Source organism: Lissotriton helveticus, chromosome 1_1 (assembly GCF_964261635.1).
Source record: "Lissotriton helveticus chromosome 1_1, aLisHel1.1, whole genome shotgun sequence".
Classification (NCBI taxonomy): domain Eukaryota; kingdom Metazoa; phylum Chordata; class Amphibia; order Caudata; family Salamandridae; genus Lissotriton; species Lissotriton helveticus.
Genome location: NC_136057.1, coordinates 1423340762 through 1423361574, shown reverse-complemented (window position 1 = coordinate 1423361574; position 20813 = coordinate 1423340762). Strand labels below are relative to the sequence as shown.

At 49.4% G+C, this 20813-nt stretch overlaps 1 protein-coding gene across 1 annotated transcript in view; it reads left to right on the top strand.

Moving 5' to 3' along the window:
* Positions 1-4147: 4147 nt before the first annotated feature.
* TRMT1 (tRNA methyltransferase 1) overlaps positions 4148-20813 on the top strand; it is a 127250-nt gene continuing 110584 nt past the window's right edge. The window contains exon 1 of the mRNA XM_078685306.1: positions 4148-4267. The gene's annotated coding sequence lies outside the window, so the exon portion shown is untranslated. The remainder of the gene's footprint in view (positions 4268-20813) is intronic.

The window sequence follows — 20813 nt, the reverse complement described above, 5'->3', positions numbered from 1 at the left end:
GAGTCCCCTTCAGGCCTCCACCATCCGGGATCCTGGGGCAGGCCGAGGTCTCCTCACCACTCGGATATCTACAGGGTCGCATATGCCACAGTTTGGGCTCCCCCCCCTTGGGAGTCCACGTGAGACTCAGCCGGCCGTGTCAGGAGAATCAGGTGCGGGAATCTGTGGGGGGCTCCAGTTCTGTAGCATCCGGCTACGCAATGCTGCTACCAGGTGGGGGGGGGGGACACCACCGCAGGCCGGTATGGGTGGGAGGACGGCCAATGAGTGTGTAGACTATCTCCGCTGCCAAGTGCTCACCTCCAGGGGCCGCAGCCCTGCCTCTGCACCTCCCGATGCGTCACTCTCCAAAGGCCAGTCCCGGCGTAGCTCAGCAAGATCACACAGCCTCTCTCGGCCGGTCCCAGGATCCGGGGCCTAGTCGCTAGCAGAGCCATAGCAGGCACAGCAGCTCCACAGCAGGCAGAAACTCGGGCGCCCAACACCTCCGCTGCTGAGGGGGGCCTCAGCCACAACATCCGGCAGGCGCCTGTAGAAGATGGCAGAGCCCTGGGTTTAGGGTAGGGGCAGGCAGCGTCAGCCGCCAAGTCCAAGCTCGCCTCAGCAATCCGCCCACAGGAGCGCCAGGTGTCCGGCCGCCTTCATCCCCTCCGCAGCCCTCACCTCCAAGTCGGGACCCAGCCTCGAGCACCGCAGTGATCTCTCAGAATGCGGCTGGAGCACCAAGAGGGAGACCCGGCCTGTGCCACGCCGGAGTGCGCCCACCTGCAGAACTCCCACTACAGCTCAGCCACCTCGGGCAGCAAGGAATCCCAGCACCCTTCACAGTCGTGGGCACCACGGTATCGATGGAGCACCTCTGAGCAGGATTCGGGTAGGATTATAGCAGGATTATGGCGTGGACGCGCTGAGCCCGGTTAGACTGCGTCAGCCATGATGGCTCACCAAGCCACGCCCCCCATATGCTTGATAATTTGCCTAGACGATATTCTTATCATGGCTCCGTCACACACTCTGGCCTCCCTTCATTTGCAGATGACTATTTCCCTACTGTAGGAGATGGGGTTTGTCGTCAATTAAACGAAGTCAGTTCTCTATCCCACCCAGTCGATATAATTTCGGGGGTTCTTGATCGACTCTCAATCTGCACAACTGAAACTTCCCAAATCCAATTTGCGCGATTTGAAGAAGGAACTGAAGTCAACCCTTTCCAAATAGATGGTATCCTTGCGGGATATTGCTTGACTGGTTGGCCGTCTGACATCATTGATCCTGGCCATTATTCTGGGTCCCCTTCATTATCAGGCCCCCCAACTCGTGAAGATACAGCATCTTCATAAGGGCTTGTCGTACATGGATCAGGTTCCCTCAACAGAGGATGTGATGCATGAAATCCATTGGTGGTTGGGACATATGGATGCCTGGAACGGCAGGGCTATCTTCAGGTCCCACCCGGAAATAGTTATAGAATCAGATGCCAGCCGTTGGGGCTGGGGGGGCTCGTTTGCGGAGATGTATCCACAGGGGGAAGATAGTCACTTCAAGAACTGTCCCATCAAATCAATTGCCTGGAACATTTGGCAGGGTCCTTTGCAATTTGGACCCTCTCTCCCAATACAGTACCTTGTTGCATCCTTCTTCAGATGAACAACATATCAGCAGTGAGATACATCAACAAGTTGAGGGGCACAAGGTCCCCACTGTTGGTGGAGATTGCCAAGGATTTTTGGCACTATTGTCTTCATCACCAGATTTCAGTGATAGCGGAGTACATTCTGGGTCTGTAGTGGACTGGAATTCCAGGGGCCTGCGGAATTTACAGCGAATGGCAGCTCCATCCATCCCTCTTTCAGATGATTCATTCAATTTGGGGTCCTCTATAACAGACCTGTTCGCCTCCAGACTGTATCGCCAGCTAGAGATTTTCTTCAGCTGGAGGCCGGACCCTCTATTGAGGGCTACAGATGCCTTCTCGCAGGACTGATCTGTGACTCTGAATTACACGTCTCCCTGTTTGTTCTTATTACCAGGGTGCCACTCAGATCACTCGCCAATCAGCGGAAGTGGTGTTGTTCACTGTGGACGACTCAACCCTGGTTTCCAATGTTGTTGGAGCTGACATGCGACTACCCTCTACTCCTGTCTTGGTCTCAGATGATGCTCCAGCGCCCTCAGGGGTAGTTGCATCCACTAATACCGTCTGGGCAGTTGTCCCTGATGGTCTGGAGGCTTTCAGGCAACAGTGGATGTTGCCAGGCATTTCGGAAGTGGCTTCAGGCTTCATTCAACAGGCCTGTGCATCTTCCACTAGGAAGCGGTACTCTTCAGCATGGTGATGCTGGATAGGTTGGTGCCTGGAACGACACATGGATCCAGTGTAGGCAGAGTTATCCCAGGTGATACATTTTCTTTCTTGAAAGAGTTTATCTTACAGGTCGGTAAATAATTTTCAATCTGCCATTTCTGCAGGGCATGCCCATGTTGACAGTACACAGGTAGGTATGCATTCATTAATCTGCAAACTGCTTAAAGGCATTCGAGTAGAGAATCCTCCTAAGGCTAAGGAAGATGTATCTTTGGTCTTAACTCTATTCGAAAGATGGCCAAACAATTCTCAGTTGTCCAGGAAACAGTTGTCAACCAAACTGGCCATGCTATTATGCTTATCCGCTTGTCGATGCACTTTGGATGTCAAACTTCTCGACTTATCAGGTAGAGTACTCACTCTGGAAGTAGTCTCGTTGACTATTTCCGGGAGAACTAAAACCTTTTCACATTGTATTGAGTATAATGCTTTTCCTAATAATGATAAATTATGTGTGGTTCAATGCCTAAACGTGTACAAAGAATATATCCGTACTTTACTACCTGAAGGTTGTACAAGAGTGTTGATTGCTTTACAAAAGCCATTTGAACCTGTTACATCTACCACAATTGCTAGATGGCTGTAATCGGTCATGGCAGAGGCTGATATTGATACGCAGGTGTTTGGTGCTTACTCTATCAGAGGAGCAATGGCATCTAAGTCATATGTTAGGTTCTACTATTCATGATGTAATGAAATCTGTTGATTGGGCTTTTGAATCTACTTTTAAACAGTTTTATTATAAACCTGTGGGTGATATTAATGCTGTGGTTTTCGATAAGCGTTATACTAACAATAATCAGAGTCTCAGTTCCTGCAATAGAATAAAAGATTTGCTAGTATTTGCAGCAAGAATTTTCAATTCTATTAAGGACACGTAGGCGAGGATTATCCCGCCCATTATGTCATTTATAATCATTGTTATGATGTATTTTGCCCCCCCTTGTGCAGTGGGTGATTCCACTGATATTACTGGTTCTTTTTTCATTTCAGGTTCAGATCAAAAGGCAGAGTGATCCCATTTCAAGTTCCGGGTTAATGTTGGCACTTTGTTTCCTGGTTCTATGCTGAGCTGTTGCTCTTACATGGAGGATGGCTGCTGGGATGAGCCACAGACACTGTGGATTTTGTCACTGTAGATGTTGATGAACTGTTCAGTGCAAAGAAAGATACTCTTACACGGACTGAGGGACTGTTATACGTGGTTGGACAGCAGGGCATCATGGAATATGTTGTTGTTATATTGTTTAAACGTTTTTCATTGGCGGCTGACATTTTGCAGTAAAGGAAAGAGAAACAATAATCCTCGCCTATGTGTCCTTAATAGAATTGAAAATTCTTGGTGCGACTGCTTGCAAATCTTTTATTCTTTTTAAGGACCGGAGGCTCAGATTATGCTTAACTTTCTCTTCAGATACTCACAGCAGCCAATAAACTTGAACTATAATAAACATGTGACACCCGACATCTAATCAGAGCTCTGTTAATCCCATAAATGCTCTAGTCTCAATCTTTCTTCCTCTTTCTTCGCTGCTTTTTTTCCATATATACCAAAAACGATTGCCAATTGTTTAAACAACTTGAGTATTTGTACGGTGTTTACTTGTTTAATAAAAGCGATTTGCCGCCTTGCATCCAGCTGTCATGCCTCACCTCTCTTTTTTGCAGCCGGGCCATTGTAGACACTCGAACCACACTCCTCTGATGACAGTTCCTATCAGGAGATAATGTGGGCCACTTGGACCGCAGGATGTTTGCCACTCCCTCACCGGCGGTGCAGTAAGAGTTGCACGCTTCCCCCTAAAGCGTTTAGTCCTCCCTCTGCCTTGATCCTCGGGTGAAGACAGCAGCTACTTTCTCAGCATTTTGACTGTCGTGCTCACAGTCATGGATCGACCTCAGGTATGATATTCAAATTTTGTATTTTGAAAACGTTCATAGTTGTTGCATTTTACTGATGCTCCTCATAACTTAAATAGCATTTAGGCAGTTAGTATGTGTGAGGATTACTGGTTGTGGGGGTGCAGCCTACTCAAGCAGGAACCACAATCTTTGTCAGGGTGAAATCACTAGCAAACCCTAAATCAACCTCTGCTCAACCCTCGGATATCTTGGCACAGAGCAATCATGGTTAAGGCAGAAGCAATATTTAAAGTTTTTGTGTAACCCTTCAAACAGTAACACAGTGAAAATACACCATAAAAGGATTCCACACCAGATGAGAAAAATAAAGTAATTTTTAATAAATAAAACATTACCAAAATGACACAAATCCAATCGGCAGAACCTGAGATAGGCAATTTTCAAGATTTCAGTGAAAATAGTGTTAAAAAACCACAAAGGGCCAACAGTGGGTATCTGGTGGCACCTGATCTGGACAAAGTCACAAGTCCAGGCCAACCGTGATGGTGTGTGGGCAGGGTACAGGGATCCACTTAGGCCAGTTGAACAGGAGTACCTTCAATCCTGGTTGCGAGGTCCTGCACCGAGGATGCGTCGCACAGCCAAGGCAATGCGTAATTTCCCTAGGAGTTGCGAAGCTGCGATGCGAGGTCCTGTGTCATCGACGAGGACTTGCGATGTGAAGTCTGGCCTCAAGGATACATCGCACAGTCGAGGTGATGCATTGATTATGAAGAGCTGTGCGGGAAAATCTTTGCACAGGCAGAGGTTCCACTGTGGGCTGTGAGGCCGATGTGAAGTCCTTGCTTTGAGAGAACACTTGCACAAGAGGGGATGCGTCTGTTCTGCTCAGGATTGCGCAACGCAGCAGAGGAGATGCGTCAGTTCTTCAGGGTCCACAGATGGGCTAGTATAGCACCTTTAGGCCCACTTCTAAGGGTCCAAGACTGGGGTGTGGCACAGTAGAACTCACAGATGGCAGAGTCCAGGCGCTGGGTTCAAGGTTGTTGGAGCCTTCTGTCCCAGAACCCTTGGAGACACCCCGGGGTCCTGGGTTCAACAGATGCAGTTCCAGTGCTTCTCACCCGGGAGCAGGTTGACCCAGCTAGACAGCAGTCCAGCAAGGCAGTAGTCTAACCGGGCAGCAGTCCAGCAAAGTGTAACTCCTTTCAGCAGCACAGCAGTCCTTCCTGACAGAGCGTCCACAAGTTCAGAACTGTACTGAAGGGCTGGTGTCTGAGATCCAATATTTATACCCAGTTCTGGTTTGAAGTGGGAGCAGCTTTTGGAGGTTTCCTTTTGAAGCCCACGGGTGTTCTGCCTATGCCTGTATACCACCTTCGTACCTTGTACCTTCCAGCCCCACTGACTCCATGTATGTACCTCAATGCTATCTGCCCATCCCTCCTGTCAGATCCCCTTATGCTTCAACTCTCCTAGTCTGCCTCATGCCACCCATGCCTCTCTGATGTGGCATCATACTTAAGAATCTAGTGTAAAATGAGTGCATTGTGAGCGCTGTGAGTGCAGGGTGAATGGTGTGAGTGCATGGTGATAAGTGTGAGTGCATTGTGTTCGCTGTGAGTGCAGGGTGAAGGGTGTGAGTGCGTGATGATCAGTGTGAGTGCATTGTGATCACTGTGAGTGCATTGAGAGCATGAAAGTGAAGGGCGAGAATGAGTGAGTTGTCTGAATGCAGGGTGCATTCTCAGACACTTGAACTAATACAGCAGGTTATTGACGGCAGCGTAGGGCTTCAGATATGTTAAACTATTGCTTTTATGGCATTATCAGGGATCAGGGTGGAGGAAATAAATATGCTGATCTTGCAACAAACTTCCAGTTTTATGGTTAGGGTTGCCAGCTCATTGTCAATTGTTGTACCAACTGGGCCATCAAAATAGTCACCTAAAGCTGCATTGTCAGCACTTGTCTGTGCATACTTTGAACAGCACATATAAATAGTAGCACTTTTAATTGTGTTCTAGGGCTGCCTGAATGGTCCATGACTGATAATAAAATGGAACAAAGACAGAAAAGTCACATTAAAATGTATACATACTTATTTATTTATAAGTATATTTGTTGTCAAGACAAGCAATTTGCAGGCTGTTTAAAAAACACATGGCTGGCTGGCATTTTTCTTTTGTGCAGCGCCTGCCTGTGTAAATTTAAAAGAAACTTTGTCTCCTTTTTGCTAACAGATTCCTCCAAGGACGGGGTTAAACTGGTAGAGCTGAAATGCTTCAGCTGCTTTGGGAGGCAGGATGTCTCATTTGCTAAAACTGAAAGCAAGGAACAGAGGTCATTTCAGCTGCAGTGGGAGGCAAGGAGTCTCCTCTTCTATGAAATCGAACGCAAAGGAACAGGTCTGTTCATTTGCTTTCGTTTTTAGCAGCGACCCTTCCTCCCACTGCAGCTGAAGCAGCCCAGCTCTACCAATTAACCCCCTCCTGGGAAGGTTAGTTGTTCGCTCTATACATGACAAAAGCACAAGTCATGCCTTATCTATTTCCCCTCCCTCCCCCCTCCTCCAGCTACCAGTTATTGGAGCTCGCAAATAAACATTTGAAAGGGGTGAAGACTCTGAAAGGGAAGATGCTAGTGTGGAGCGCGCCCCACAGATTGAAGAACTCTGATATAGAGTTCTGAGGTTTCCTGTTTCAACCCTGAAGACCAATCCCAATATTATTATCCCAGGAGATTATCTTTCTAATAGATCAGGAGATTGAGAGCTTGAAAGACAAAGGGGATATAGAGGAGTCCTTTCAACACCTGCAGGGTTTTATCAGCAATCTGTAGTCGACATGAAAGACTAGGGATTGAGACCGGCAAAGAATTTAAGAGAATTCAACAAATGGCTGGTCTACAGACACTTCAAGATAGAAGGCATCCATTTTTTAGAGATATCCTCAGGAAAAGCAACTGGATGATCCACTTAGATCTGTAGAACACCTTCCTATCCATCCCTATATTTCAACCCCATCATCATTTCCTCCAGTTAATATGGAAAGGACAGGTCTGGGAGCTCAAGGTTCTCCTCTTCTGGCCTATCCTTCGCACCCCAGTGTTTTTCTAAAATGCTGAAATCGTTGATGGCCTGGCTTCATTCTCAAGACTGTTGGCTAATAATCTATCAGGATGATATCATCATGAGCCTCAGGTACTCCTACGACAAGCTGAAATGGCAGTTACCCTTCTAGAGGACTTAGGGTTTCTCATAAAATCAGAGAAGTAAGACGTGATACTCAAACAACAATTTGAGTTTCTGGGGTTCACAATAGACTCCATCAGTGCCACCTTAGAAATTTCAAACCACAAGATCTGTGTCATAAAAAAATAACTTTGCAAACTTATCTCAAGACAGACGGTATCCTTACGAGCAGTCGCAAGGATGGTGGGCCTACTGTCCTCATTGATACAAGCAATCTTTCCGTGTCCGCATGCACTACAAGGACTTACAACGCCTCAAGATCACACACCAAAGAAGGGGATATCTTATTTGGAGGATGTCCCTCTCACCCAGGAGGCCAAAACAGAGGTGTCATGGTGGTTGGACCACACAAAGCGGTGGAATAGCAATCTCATCTTCAGATCAGCGCCGAAAGTAGTCATAGAGTCTGATGCCAGCTGCTGGGGAGCGTTGCAGGTATACTCCCACACGAGGTCGGTGGTCGCAAGAAGAACTGAGCATGCACATCAACTGCTTGGAGCTCCTAGCAGGATCTTTTGCCATCGTGAATTTGGTGGAGGACAAAGTCGGATTTTCATTTCTACTGAAGATAAACAATGTATACACTTTCCAGTGATTCAACAAACTAGAGGTACCAGATCAAGACTACTTACGGAGTTTACCATGGACTTCTGGAAATATTGCCTGCAGCAGGATATGAGGGTCACCACCATCCCCTTTCCAGGTCAATCAAATATGGTGGCGGACTAGAATTCTTAATTCCTGAAGGATTACAGCAAGTGTAAACTCCACCCACAAGCCGTTTAGTAGTTGTGCTGCAGGCAGGGTGTCCCAGTCAGAGATTTGTTTGCATACAGGCTGAATGCACAAGTGTTACTATTCTTCAGCTGGAGGCCAGACTAAGCAGCGGCGCAAGTGGATGCCTTCCTACAGGACTGGAGAGAAGGTCTGAGCTATGCCTTTCTACCCTTCCCAATGATAGCAGGAATAGCGAACCATGTCAGGGATCATCAGGCTTAGATAATTCTGGTCACTCCCACGTGAATTATACAATCATGGTTCTCACTGCTTCTGGAACTGGCTTGCAACCTTCTGGTGCAGATTCAATCCCACTCTCAGATCCTGTGGGGATCAGGGGGAAACTCCACCCTATGATTATGGGCAACCTGCTTTACCTGATGGCCTGGCACATTTCAGGCAACATTGGGGTTTTCAAGGTCTTTCATAGGAGGGGTCCATTTTCATCCAACAGTCCTGCTGAGATGGGCACTCACAAACAATACTGATTCACTTGGTCTACATGGTGTAGCTGGCGTGTGGAGAGACAGATGGATCCCGTAGGGGCAGACATTGACCTGGTGGTGAGCTTCCTAGCCCAGTTGGTGGTGATAGACAAAGCATACTCCAACTTTAATTCCTTCAGATGAGCTATCTCAGTGGGGCACAACCCAAAAGCTGGCAACCCGATAGGCTGTCATCCCCTCATGTGTAGACTATTCAGAGGCATCAAGTTATTGATTCCCTCTACTCCTAGATACTCCAGGACTTGTATGTCTTCATTGTGTTGCAACTCTTTATCAACTGGCCTGACAATGGCGATCTTTTAAGGAAACAACTTTCTGCAAACTTATTATGTTATTGTGCCTGGTCTCAAGCAAAAGGGTTTCAGCTGTGAGAGTTTTGGGCGTTTCAGGGCTTTTCTTTACACCATACGGTGTGATCTTTACTATCGTCAGGTGCACAAATCAAACATACGCACAATGCACTACCCTGCCTTTGCGGATAACCCTAACCTCTGTGTGGTTAGGTGTCTGAGGGAATATGAGGATGTGTCCAGGACCCTGGGGCCGGGGGTCCATCAACCTCTTAGTTCTATCATGAAACCTCACAAAGCAGTATCCTCTCCTAACCTAGCTAGATAGGTGAAATAGAGGATGCAAGAAGCGGGGATCAAACCTTCATCTTTTGGTTCCCATTCGACCAGGAGTGCTGTGCACTCCAAGACTATATTTCCGGTGGCTAGACCTGAGGATATCCTGAGAGCAGTGAATTGATCATCGGATTCCACTTTCATGAAGTTCTACTTCAAAACGATTTCAGAAATGGCTCACATTGGTGGTGGGTAAGCTTTTAACCAGCATAGCATGAGCCCCCAGTCCAGACATAGAATAAAAAAATTCCAAGCAATTGTAAAGGAAAGGATTATTCCACCCGCAAACAGTTTTTTCCTTCCTCCCTTGATAAAAAATGTTAATATGTAAAGTATTGCTTTAAATCGTTTTGTACCAACTGCGCCTTACAATAATGGTGAATTTCAACTATCAAAATATGCTCTCTAAATCAGCAGGATTCTCCCTCTAATGATTGTGTCTCTGAGAAAGAATGAGAAAAGTCTGTGGCAGAACAACAGGGGAAATATGTGGATAAAGAGGTTAGGCCAGAAAGTCTTTCTATAATTAGACATAATATGGGTTTCCCAGTAGAGGAAACAGATTTTACATCCTCAGACACTGTTCTATAGCAGTTTCTAAAGAACCCTTCTCCTGTTCTACCCATTCATCAACATGTCATGGAAGTTATGTTGAGAGTGGAATGATCCAGAAAATATTTCCGTCCCAAGATTCATGCCTAAACTTTATTTACTAGAAGATATGGGTATAAAGGTTCCTGAGATGTTATGATGGATTCAGTGGTTTCCGTCTTGGTGTGGCGCACATCCATCACTGAGGACAGTATAATCAAAGACTAGACCATCAAAGAGATTGACAAAGCCCTCAAGAAAAGTTATGCAGGGGGGCGTGACTTTGCGCTGAAGCGAGAAGGCCGCGTAACAGAGCAGCTCCGTTCTTGAAAGCCCTTAACCACACCATCCGTTACATTTATCCTAGCCCCGATCGCGGGGACAGCCTTCAGAAGTGCTCCGTTCCCAGCCTGGCAGTTCGCGGTGGCCGCTCCTGATCCGAGGGACAAGTGAGACGCTTTGCTGTCTTGGCGGCCTTCACGCAGCGTGGAGCCTGGGCCTATGATGGCGGCGAGGCCCGGCACATCCTGTGAGCACCAGTGTCCGCGTAGGTGCGGCCATCAAGGGATTGAGGCCTGATCTTGGGGGAGAGGCGTCGGAGGTGTTGCGGTGACAGCGCCCTCCCCCTCAACAATCCAGAGAGCGGCAGAGTCATCGGGTGCCCCCACCTCTCACTGTACATTTATTCCTGTCACTCTCCTGAGGTGAGCGGGGCGCCCTGGTGCTGTTGGAGCCTCCGGTAGCGCAGATCGGGCGCCCGCTGGGATGGTTGCGCTGGTGTGCCTGCGGCAGTGTTGCGCTGGGGACTGTGACCTGTCTCGGGGGTGAATCTGGGGCGACTGAATCATCGAGCGCCCCCCTGCCCCGGCCCGCGCCTGTGTGATTGAACACTGCTGTATCACGTTGAGGAGCGCAACTGGCCCATTTGAGCCTGATGTTGTCCTGGGAGGAGAGCTGTGAGCAAACGGCTGCCCCTGTGTGTTGCGGCGGGGGACTCCCGAACGGGACGCTTGGCCGGTGGAGGAGGTGGAGGCTAAGACCTGGTTGTTGTGCACCCGGACGGCAGTACACGCCTTGGGCCTCACGACCTCAGTACCCAGCGGATTTTGACTTGACCCAAGTGCACAGATCACGGAGATTCGGGTCGGCCCCCCAGAGCTGGACCCTGCCCCTGGACATGTAACACTGATATCCGTGGGTGCAGGGTTGGCCCCCCCCTCTTACAATCGCTTACGAAGGGCGCAGCACCGGTCGGGGGTGTGGTGGAAGGGGACGAGGACTTGCACAGTCTCAGCCAGGGCTGCCCCAGATTTGAACTACCTGCAGATTGGGTCACACTTGCGGGTTTGAGGCGGGACCGGCGTGTCCTACAAACAGGCTGTTAGGCGGGGAACAGTGGACACACAGTAAACATGAGTGGAAAGGGCACCAAGCAGTCACAGCAAAGCAGACTGGACAAATACACCTTCTCCAGAGCGCATGTTCCTGTGGCCTCCTCCCGCGATGAGCAGTCAGAAGTCGTGGAAAATGGCCCTCCTGGCCTCACCCTGAAGGATGTCATGGAGGCGATAGCTGGGGTTCGCGCCTCGATAGAGCAGAAAACGGATGCCATAGAAGTGGAGATGACCCTCATCAGGGCGGACTTTGCAAAAATGTGGGAGAAGGTCCAGCAGCTCCAAGTGACCACGTCCAGCCTGGTCGAGGACGTCTCGCAGATCCAAACCGAACTCCACAACCTGCAATTCCTCTGTAAGTACGCGGAGGACAAGCTGGGCGACAACGAGGGGTGCTCCCGGCGCAACAACGTACGCATTATCGGTGTGCCAGCAAGGGCGGAAGGGCAGTCGCCTGACCTCTTTATCGAGGAACTGATACTCAAGCATCTTTGCCCCAAGGGCCTGTCCAAGTTCTTCGTGGTGGAGCGAGGGCACAGGGTCCCCGGGGGGCGTCCGAAGCCTGGGCCTCCCCCCATGCCCCTCCTGGCTAGACTGCTTAACCATGACCGGGACACAATTCTTCAGTGCACCAGGGCAGCTCCCCCCTTAAATACGACTATGCAGTCCAGGCCGTCCAGAAACAAAGAAGATCCTTCCTTGCCATTAAAAAGAAACTAAGAGATAAGGGTCTCAGATACGCTATGCTCTTCCTGTGCTGAACACAATGCCCATTGAGCTTGCTCTGGTGGGACTACATACGGACTTACCCGTGTTGTCTCACACCTGGGCTGTGTCCAGGATCTGGAGCGGATTTGGGGCGGCCCCCTGGGGTGGCCCTAATGGATAAAATGTACATTGACTGTTTTTAACATCTCGCTGGCCCACTTTTTCTATAAGGGGGCACTGGGGGCTGTCCCATGAGGGGTTTGATGTTGATTGACATTGACAGTGGTGGTTGGGCGGAGGGATGGAGCGTCTTCCTCTCTCCCCACATTAAGGGCCAGATGTAGGTAGCCTAATACCGGTCGGTAACGGCCGAAAATCGGTGTTTTCGGCCGTTACTGACCGGTATTTGAAAAATGAGATGTAGGTCGCCTAAAACCGGAAAAAATACCGAATCGGTAGATTACCGGCTCGGTAAAGATACCGAGTCGGTAAAAGTTCCGACTCGGTAAAATTACCGAGTCGGAACAAATACCGAGTCGGTAAAAGTTCCGCCTCGTTAATTTACCGAGTCGGAACAAATACCGAGTCGGTAAAAGTTCCGACTCGGTAAATTTACCGAATCGGAAATTACGAAATGGAAAATACCACGCCATCGAGATGTAGGTGAGCCTTTAATTACCGATTTGCTCCGAAATTCGGTAATTACGAGTCGGTATTTAACATGGATTGCAAGCAGGTGGTAATCAGGTGCAGCCTATAAAAAAGGCCCCCAAAATGCAACACTGGAAGCAGAATGGCGGCATTTTACGTCATAGCAAGACGGCTAAGGCTACAGGCAGCAGGTGAGAGGGAATGGAGAAGGGAGGAACAGGTACATAGGCAAAGGATTACACTCCTCCAATTGACAGAGCCAGAGATACTGCAGAGATACAGACTGCACCCTGAAACCATCATGGACCTGATCAGGGACCTGCATCCACTCCTGGACCACCCAAGACCAAGGGCCCATGCCATCCCACCCCATGTCCAGGTGCTCTGTAGCATACACCTCCTAGCATCTGGGAGCTACCAGAGTATAGTGGCAGCGGTCGGTGGGGTGTCCCAGAGCTGCCTGTCGCGTTTTTTCCAAAAGTTCCTGGATGCCATGATGCAAAGAATGGATCAGTACATCCACTTCCCAGACCCTGATGCGGACTTGCTCAGGACCAAGACTGACTTTTACCTCATGGCAAACTTCCCACACGTGATTGGCTGCATTGATGGGACCCACATCCCCATTTGCCCCCCAGCTGCCACAGAGCACATATACAGGAACAGGAAGTCAACACACACAATTAATGTACAAGCAATCTGTGATGCCAAGTTCATCATCACCGATATAGTGGCCAGATACGCAGGAAGTACCCACGATTCATATATCTTCCAAAACAGTGGGATCTATACCCACCTGACAGCGGGTGAATTTGGGGAAGGATACCTGCTAGGTAAAGAAATGGGTGACACTCCCTTGATAGATGAAGCAGACGTATGTCAATGTGTGCATCTGGGTAATGTATATTTTGTCTTCCACTTTAGGGGATAGTGCATATGCACTCCGTTCCTTCGTCCTGACACCCTACCTCAACCCAACAACCCCCAGCCAGAGACGTTACAATGTGGCACATAAATCCACCCGCAACATCATTGAGCGCACCTTTGGCCTCCTGAAGAGCCGGTTCCGCTGCCTCCACAAAAGTGGGGGTGCACGGCAGTACTCACCTGTAACGTGCTGTAAGATTATTGCTACCTGTGCGATGTTGCACAACCTCGCTACTAAGAGGGGCACAGAGGTGGAATTGGAGGCCTATGAAGACCATGATGATGAGCAGGCACTACCAGCAGCCAACACAGTAGGAGGACCAACACCCACAGACGGGAGACAGAGACGGGCAGAAATCACACACAACTACTTCTGAGTAAGTATAGAGACAAAGCACGTGTTGTACTTCAATGCACGTAGTTTATTTTGCACTACGTTGAAATGACATAAGCCACAGAACACACATACTAGTGTGCCCAGCACTACTGTGTGGACGGGGGTTACCTCACCCTCACATGTCCATCTGCATATGGCAGACTCACTGCTTGCGCCCAAGAACACCCACGCGTGATGCCTGAGGTTGATTAGGTTCAGAGTCTGCTGTGCCTGCGCCGGCACTCTGGCGTCTGCTGCTCCTCCTTACTTCAGGGACAGGGGTGCTGCTCCTGCTACTAGGGGTATCTGTGTCCCCAAGAACTTCTGGTCCTGTGGTGGCTGACTGGTTAGTCAGCAGCACTTCAAGTGCTGTAGTGACTCTCCCCATCTCCCGGGATAGATCAGCACAGCAGTGCACCAGCCCCTCCTGCATTGCAACTGAACGGCGACACATCAATGAAGTCGCAGTTGCTAGTTGGCGCATTCCCCTTGTCTGATGGTGCGTGCGATGGCTCTCCCTGCGCCTTTGTGCACGGTCCTCTCGTAGTTCCTCACACAGTGTCATCACACACTGAGACATGTCCCTGACTCCCTCTGCCATGTCCTTCATGCTGTCTGCCATAGATGATATTCCCTTGTTAATGTCTGTGAAGTTGCTGTTCAGAATTCGCATCTGCCTGTGTACTGCACTTATCCCTTTTGCCTGCAGGCGCTGAACCTTCACCATTGTGGTCTCGAGGCCTTGGAACACACTCTCATCATGGCCACTGCCGCCTGACTCCCGGACCCTACGACGTCTTGTTCCTTCACATGGCCTGACAGGAGTGGATGTGTGACGTGGTGCATTCCCTGCCATAGACTGCATTGTCTCATCACATTCCCCTTCCTCATCCGAGGATGTTTGTAGGATCCTATGCGGGGGACCCTCATGCCTCACAGGCCTGAGGATTTCAGACACCTCGGAGTCTGCTGGTGTGTGTGATTGTTCTGACGCAGGTAGTGGTGAGCCAATGAGCACAGGAGATGCTTCCAGTTGCATGGTGTCGTCTGCCTCTGGTATGTCTGCTGCTTGTGTGCATGGTGCTGTGGGTCTTGCACTGCTGGGCCCAGCATCCCTGCCTTCTTGCTCACTGCTATCCCTTTGGGGATGTGTCTTCTCCCTCACCTGCTGTGACTTGCGTGATGTCTCTCCTGTGGACAGACATGGACAGTATCTTAGTGGTGCTTTCACCGTGTACATCAATATTAAATTACAGTTTCACATCACTATTTTCTGCTCCTCCCATGTGTCTGCTTGTATTGTGTGGCATGCCTGACGACATTTCATGTTGACTGCTCATATGAGTATTCTCATGACTACCACTCCCATAATGCATTGCAGGTGAGTACTAAAGTCAGGACTGGATTTCCTCAATACATAGCCACATTGGGGGAGGTACACAGGCAGGGGGTGTGGGGTGATGGACATGTCCCTTACCTTTCTTAGCTGCAGCTCGGGCTGAGCTGTCTGCATCACCAAGCCCCAGGACGCAATCTGGCTCCAGTGTGGACTCCACTAGCTCTTCCAGGTCTGTGAGTGGAGGTGCCTTGTTCTTCCCTCCACCTGTTAAATTGGACTCCTTGCTTCTTGCAGCCAGTTTCTTCTTAGTGATGATCCTTAGATCGTACCATCGCTTTTTTAGGTCGTCCACTTCCCTGTTGGTCACTCCTATGGCGTTGATTTTAGTCTGGATCCCCAGCCAGGTGCTCCTCTTGACAGCCTCTGGTACCTGCAGGGACTGCTTTCCAAATATTCTTGGGTAGTGCTTCACTACCTCCTCCACCAGCACCTGCAGTTCTCCAGTGCTAAACTTCATATTTCTCTTCCTCTCTGGTCCTTCCCTCTGAGAGTCTTGGGGCTCCATTTGTTTTTCCTGCAGGGATCTGCTTCACAGCTGCCTGTCTCTGTGTGTCTGCTCTCCTGTGTGATCAGTTACACTGCACCTGCATGGGTGTGGCCACTTCCTGGTTGAGGGGTGGGGTCGATGCACAGGATTGGTCTATTGCTCTGTTGGTTGGCTGAGGGGCGGGATGGAGACACGTGATTGGTTGATACTTCAACTGCCTGATATTTTGTATCCCCGACTCGGTATTTACCGACTCGGTAAATACCGAGTCGGTAGTTTCAATGCATTCCTATGGGCATCCGGGCCCATAGGATTGCATGTGACTTACCGATTTGGTATTTGCCGTATCGGAAAATACCGATTCGGTGAATACCGTGAAGGGGTTACCGATTTTTACCGAATCGGTATTTTTTACCGGATTTTGACCTACATCTCGTTTCACTTTTCTAAAATACCGATTCGGTAAAAATCAGTATTTTAGAGTCGGTAAAAATGTGTTACCTACATCTGGCCCTAAGACTCTTAGTTCCTTAGGGTTGGGCAACAGGCCCTCTGCAGGTCATTTTATGGGTAGTTTTAGGCCCATGGTGTAGGGGAGCAGGGCGGGGGGGTGGTTGGAGTTGGGAGTGGGTGGGGGGTTTGTTCGTTCCAGTTCGCTCTGCAGCACTAGTTGTGATTGCCTTCAAAGGCAGGTCTACACTTGACACTACCTATGGACACTCAGTGGGATAGGAGTTTCACCTTGATGAGTTGAAATGTCAACGGGCTTAGCGACAGGGTTAAGCGCACCTTAGTTCTCCAATATCTTAAATGCCACTCTCCAGACGTTGTCTTTCTTCAGGAGACGCACCTCGTGGGTAATTCCTATAGGGCACTGAACAGGTGGGGGTACAAGCTGGTAGTTCATTCTGGTTTCACTTCTGGATCTAAGGGGGTGGGAATCCTTATCAAAAATGCTTTTTCTTTTCAAATGCACAGAGCACGCACCGACGAATACCGCCAGGCCTGCAGGCACAAACCTATGCTGACCTGGGAACTCAGTTGCTTTCCCTGCCTGACGGTCTCCTAGGAGGCGATTGTAACCCTGTTTGTTCTGGATCCCTTGATCGTCACCCCCCCTCCCCCCCCCCCGAGACGCTGGGACGTTGGCCCCTCACATCGCTGGCTTCCAGACTTTTTGGAGTCTTTTGGTCTAACTGACGTTTGGCGTACGCTCCACCCTAGCTACGTCTAAAATACATTCTTCTCAGGAGCGCACCACAGCTTCTCTCGCATTGACTATCTCTTGACTCCCGTGGCCCAGGCCACACATATCCGTGAAATCCGACATCTAGCTCGGGGAATCTCCGACCACTCCCCGGTGTGGACTCGACTGGTCCTGGGAAATAGGCGTGTGGGTGTACTTGCGCCCATAAACCCTTGGTTCCTCCGTAACCCCGCGGTCCGCAAGGGTCCTCTACTTGCAATTGGCCTCTACTTTTGGGAGAATCAGGACTCAGTTGACTCCCCCCTTACCTTGTGGGAGGTGTTTAAGACCGTGATCAGGGGACAGGCTCTTTCATTAATTGCTGGAGTTAAAAAAGATAAAACCAAAAGATCTTGACGCCATCGAGAAAGATATTCTCTCCCTTGAGAGCAATCCTGCTGGGGACCTAGACCCAGAAACAATTCATCTCCTGCAGCTCAAGAGAGACGAATACAAGAGTATTGCTACTGATAGGGCTAAGAGTTGTGCGAGTGAGAAAGATGGGAGGATATACGAGTGGGGCGACACGGCTTGAAAATTCCATGCCTGGCTGGACAAGAAGGAACGGGTTAACAAGATGGTTATGGAACTGACTGACACTGAAGGGAGAGTCTACACCGATCCCATTGATATAGTTTGTGAATTTGCGATACACTATGACGGGGTCTACCAATCTAGTTCCCCGTTCCTTGAGGGAAACTAGTGATATCCGTCTGCCCACTCTCTCTGAGGACGATGCTAAATTCCTTGACAGCAGCATCACTAACGATGAAATAGCCCAGACAATTAGGGGCCTATGCTCGGGGAAGGCGCTTGGGCCCAATGGCCTACCTATTGAGCTTTACAAACTGCGTCCTGATGGCCTTGCCCCGTTCCTCCGAACCATTTTTGAAGAGAGCAGACTTGTGGGCGTCCTTCCCCCTGATCAGAGGCTCGCTTCTCTTCTTGTCATTCTCAAGGAGTGGAAACCCAGAAACAAATGCAGTTCCTACAGACCGATCTCCCTCTTGAATGCAGAGCCCAAGATTCTAGCCAAACTCCTTGCCACATGGCTGGCTCAGGTGATAACGACTTTGGTTCACCCGGATCAGTCGGGTTTAATGCCCCACCGTAACACGGCCCTCAACTTGCGCAGGGTCCACGGAGTCCTGGGGAGAGCGGTTACTGTCGATGAACCAGAAGTGATAGTGTCACTAGACGCCTCCATGGCCTTTGATACCATAGAGTGGCCATACCTGCTGGCTGTCCTTGCCAAACTGGGATTCGGGACGGTTTTATATCGTGGCTTAGGCTTCTATACTCGGAACCTATGGCTCAGGTAATAGTCAACAATAGGCAATCAGATCCTTTCCAGCTGCATCGTGGGACCCGGCAGGGGTGCCCTCAGTCACCTCTGCTGTTTGCCCTTGCCCTCGAGCCACTGGCAGCCTGGATCCGATCAGACTGTATGGTCCGTGGATTGCAGTGGTCCGCAGACTGGGAGGATCGAATCTCGCTCTATGCGGACGACGTGCTCCTCTACTTAGCATCTCCAAAAAAGTCTTTAATTTGCGTGCTGGATATATTCACCGTATTTGGTAAATACTCAGGCTATTAGATCAACTGGAGCAAGACCCTTATATATGTGTTAGGAGGCTCAGCTTCCTCATTTCCTAAAAACTGTCCGATGCAGGCTGTGGGGGATGGTTTCCGTTACCTCGGGATCTTTATCACCGCAGACCCTAAACTCAGATATGAACGGAACCTAGTCCCATCCTTGCAGCGCCTTAAGAGGGATGTGTCCAATTGTAAGACATTATCGCTCTCTTTGTTGGGCAGAGTTCACTATTTAAAATGATGTTGCTGCCCCGGCTGCTATATGCCTTGCAAAACTCTCCAGATCAGGTCCCGGCACGGTATTTTAGAGAACTCGAAGGGCTGCAGAGAAAGCTGTTGTGGGTGGGAAGGCCCCGGATAGCGCTCAACAAATTGGTCCTGAACTGGTATGACGGGGGTATTAGCCTCCCCGATATTCGGAGATGTTATTAGGCATCCCACCTAACAGCTATTAATCAATGTACACATCGCCAGCCAGATGACCCTGCTTTTACTATGGACAGGTAGCTATTGCCCAGAGGGAATTATAATAGAGCCTTGTATTCCAACCCCCCGGAGACTCCCCCCTCACCGGCCCCACCAAACACTCTGTGACTATTTGGCACTCCGTGAATAAGAGCCTAGGTTGGGACAGGAAGCCCAAGCTGGCTACACCGCTGTGGGACGCTGAATTGTTGGGTAACTTCTGGTCTACGAAAGGGTTTGATAAGTGGGACTTGATTGGTATATCCGCCTGGGTGATCTTTGGATTAAGGGTGCTATGGTCCCTTTTGCCACGCTTCAGCAGCAGTACGAACTTTCCGACTCAAAACTATTCCGATACATGTAGATTCAACACGCTATCACCACGGCCCTACAGAGAGGCACAACCCCCCCCAGAATCCTCGCCATTAGAAGATCGTTTGCTGGACGGTACCTTTCCCAAAAAGCGATCACCCATACATATAAAACACTGTTCAATCATGCCTCTGACCCACTTTCGCACCTGCGTGAGTGCTGGGCAAGAGATGGCTTAGAGTTTGATGACGAGGAGTGGCGTGAAGCAGTTGCCTCCCCCAGAGAGGTGGCGACCTCAGCACGTCTGCGATTAGTTAAACTAAAGATACTCCACAGGACATATATCATGGGGCCACAACTAGTCCATATGGGGAGGAGTGAAGAGGGTGACTGCAGACGCCGTTGTGGGCAAGTGGGTACTTTCATCCACATAATGTGGGAATGTGATCAGATACAAGGGTATTGGCGAGCAATACTTAAGGTGATGGAGAAGGTGCTACATAAAACCATTCGTCCTGAGGCTAAATGATGTCTTCTTAACATGTGGGGTCCCACTGACTTAACGAGTATGGAGAGGCACTGGGCCACATTGGGGGCAATGGTGGCCAAACGAGATATAGCCCAGCAGTGGGAAGCGGCTGCTCCATCTACCCTAGCCTCATGGTAGAAGAGTCTCGATTGGTGTATGCTCAGGGAGAAGACTGTGTATGTAGCACGAGGATGCCCCAGAAAGTGGTCTGCGGTGTGAGCTGGGTAAACGACTACAGGGGAGGAATCTGTGTAGCGCCTGTACATTCCTCGGAGGAGGAATTGCTATCCCCTTGACACAACTCAAAAATAATTTGTCACCATTTGCATCATGTAGTTTTCTTTGCTGCTGTCACCATTGTGTTGTCTCAATATGACTGTGCCATTGCCGATTGTTTTGTTTACCTTATTATAAAACAATAAAAAGATGTTTAAAAAAAAAAAGAAAAGTTATGCAGGCGCTCACCTTGCCATGAGAGCAGGAATGTACATGGCTTATACGAGTCAGACCCTCAAAGAATTATTCAAAGCAAAACAGTAGGGGCCTGAATGCATTACTCTACTGGAAGCTATAGAGAAACAGGCGGAATTCCATTTGATGTGGTTTGTACCTCAACGTTATCCAAAGGAGCTAATGTAGTGGCTACAAGGAATCTGTTCCATAAAGAATACCAAACTGATTTGTCTCAGAAATCAGCAGTTCTTCATTTCCCTTTTGAAGGGGTATGCTCAGTTATGTTTAG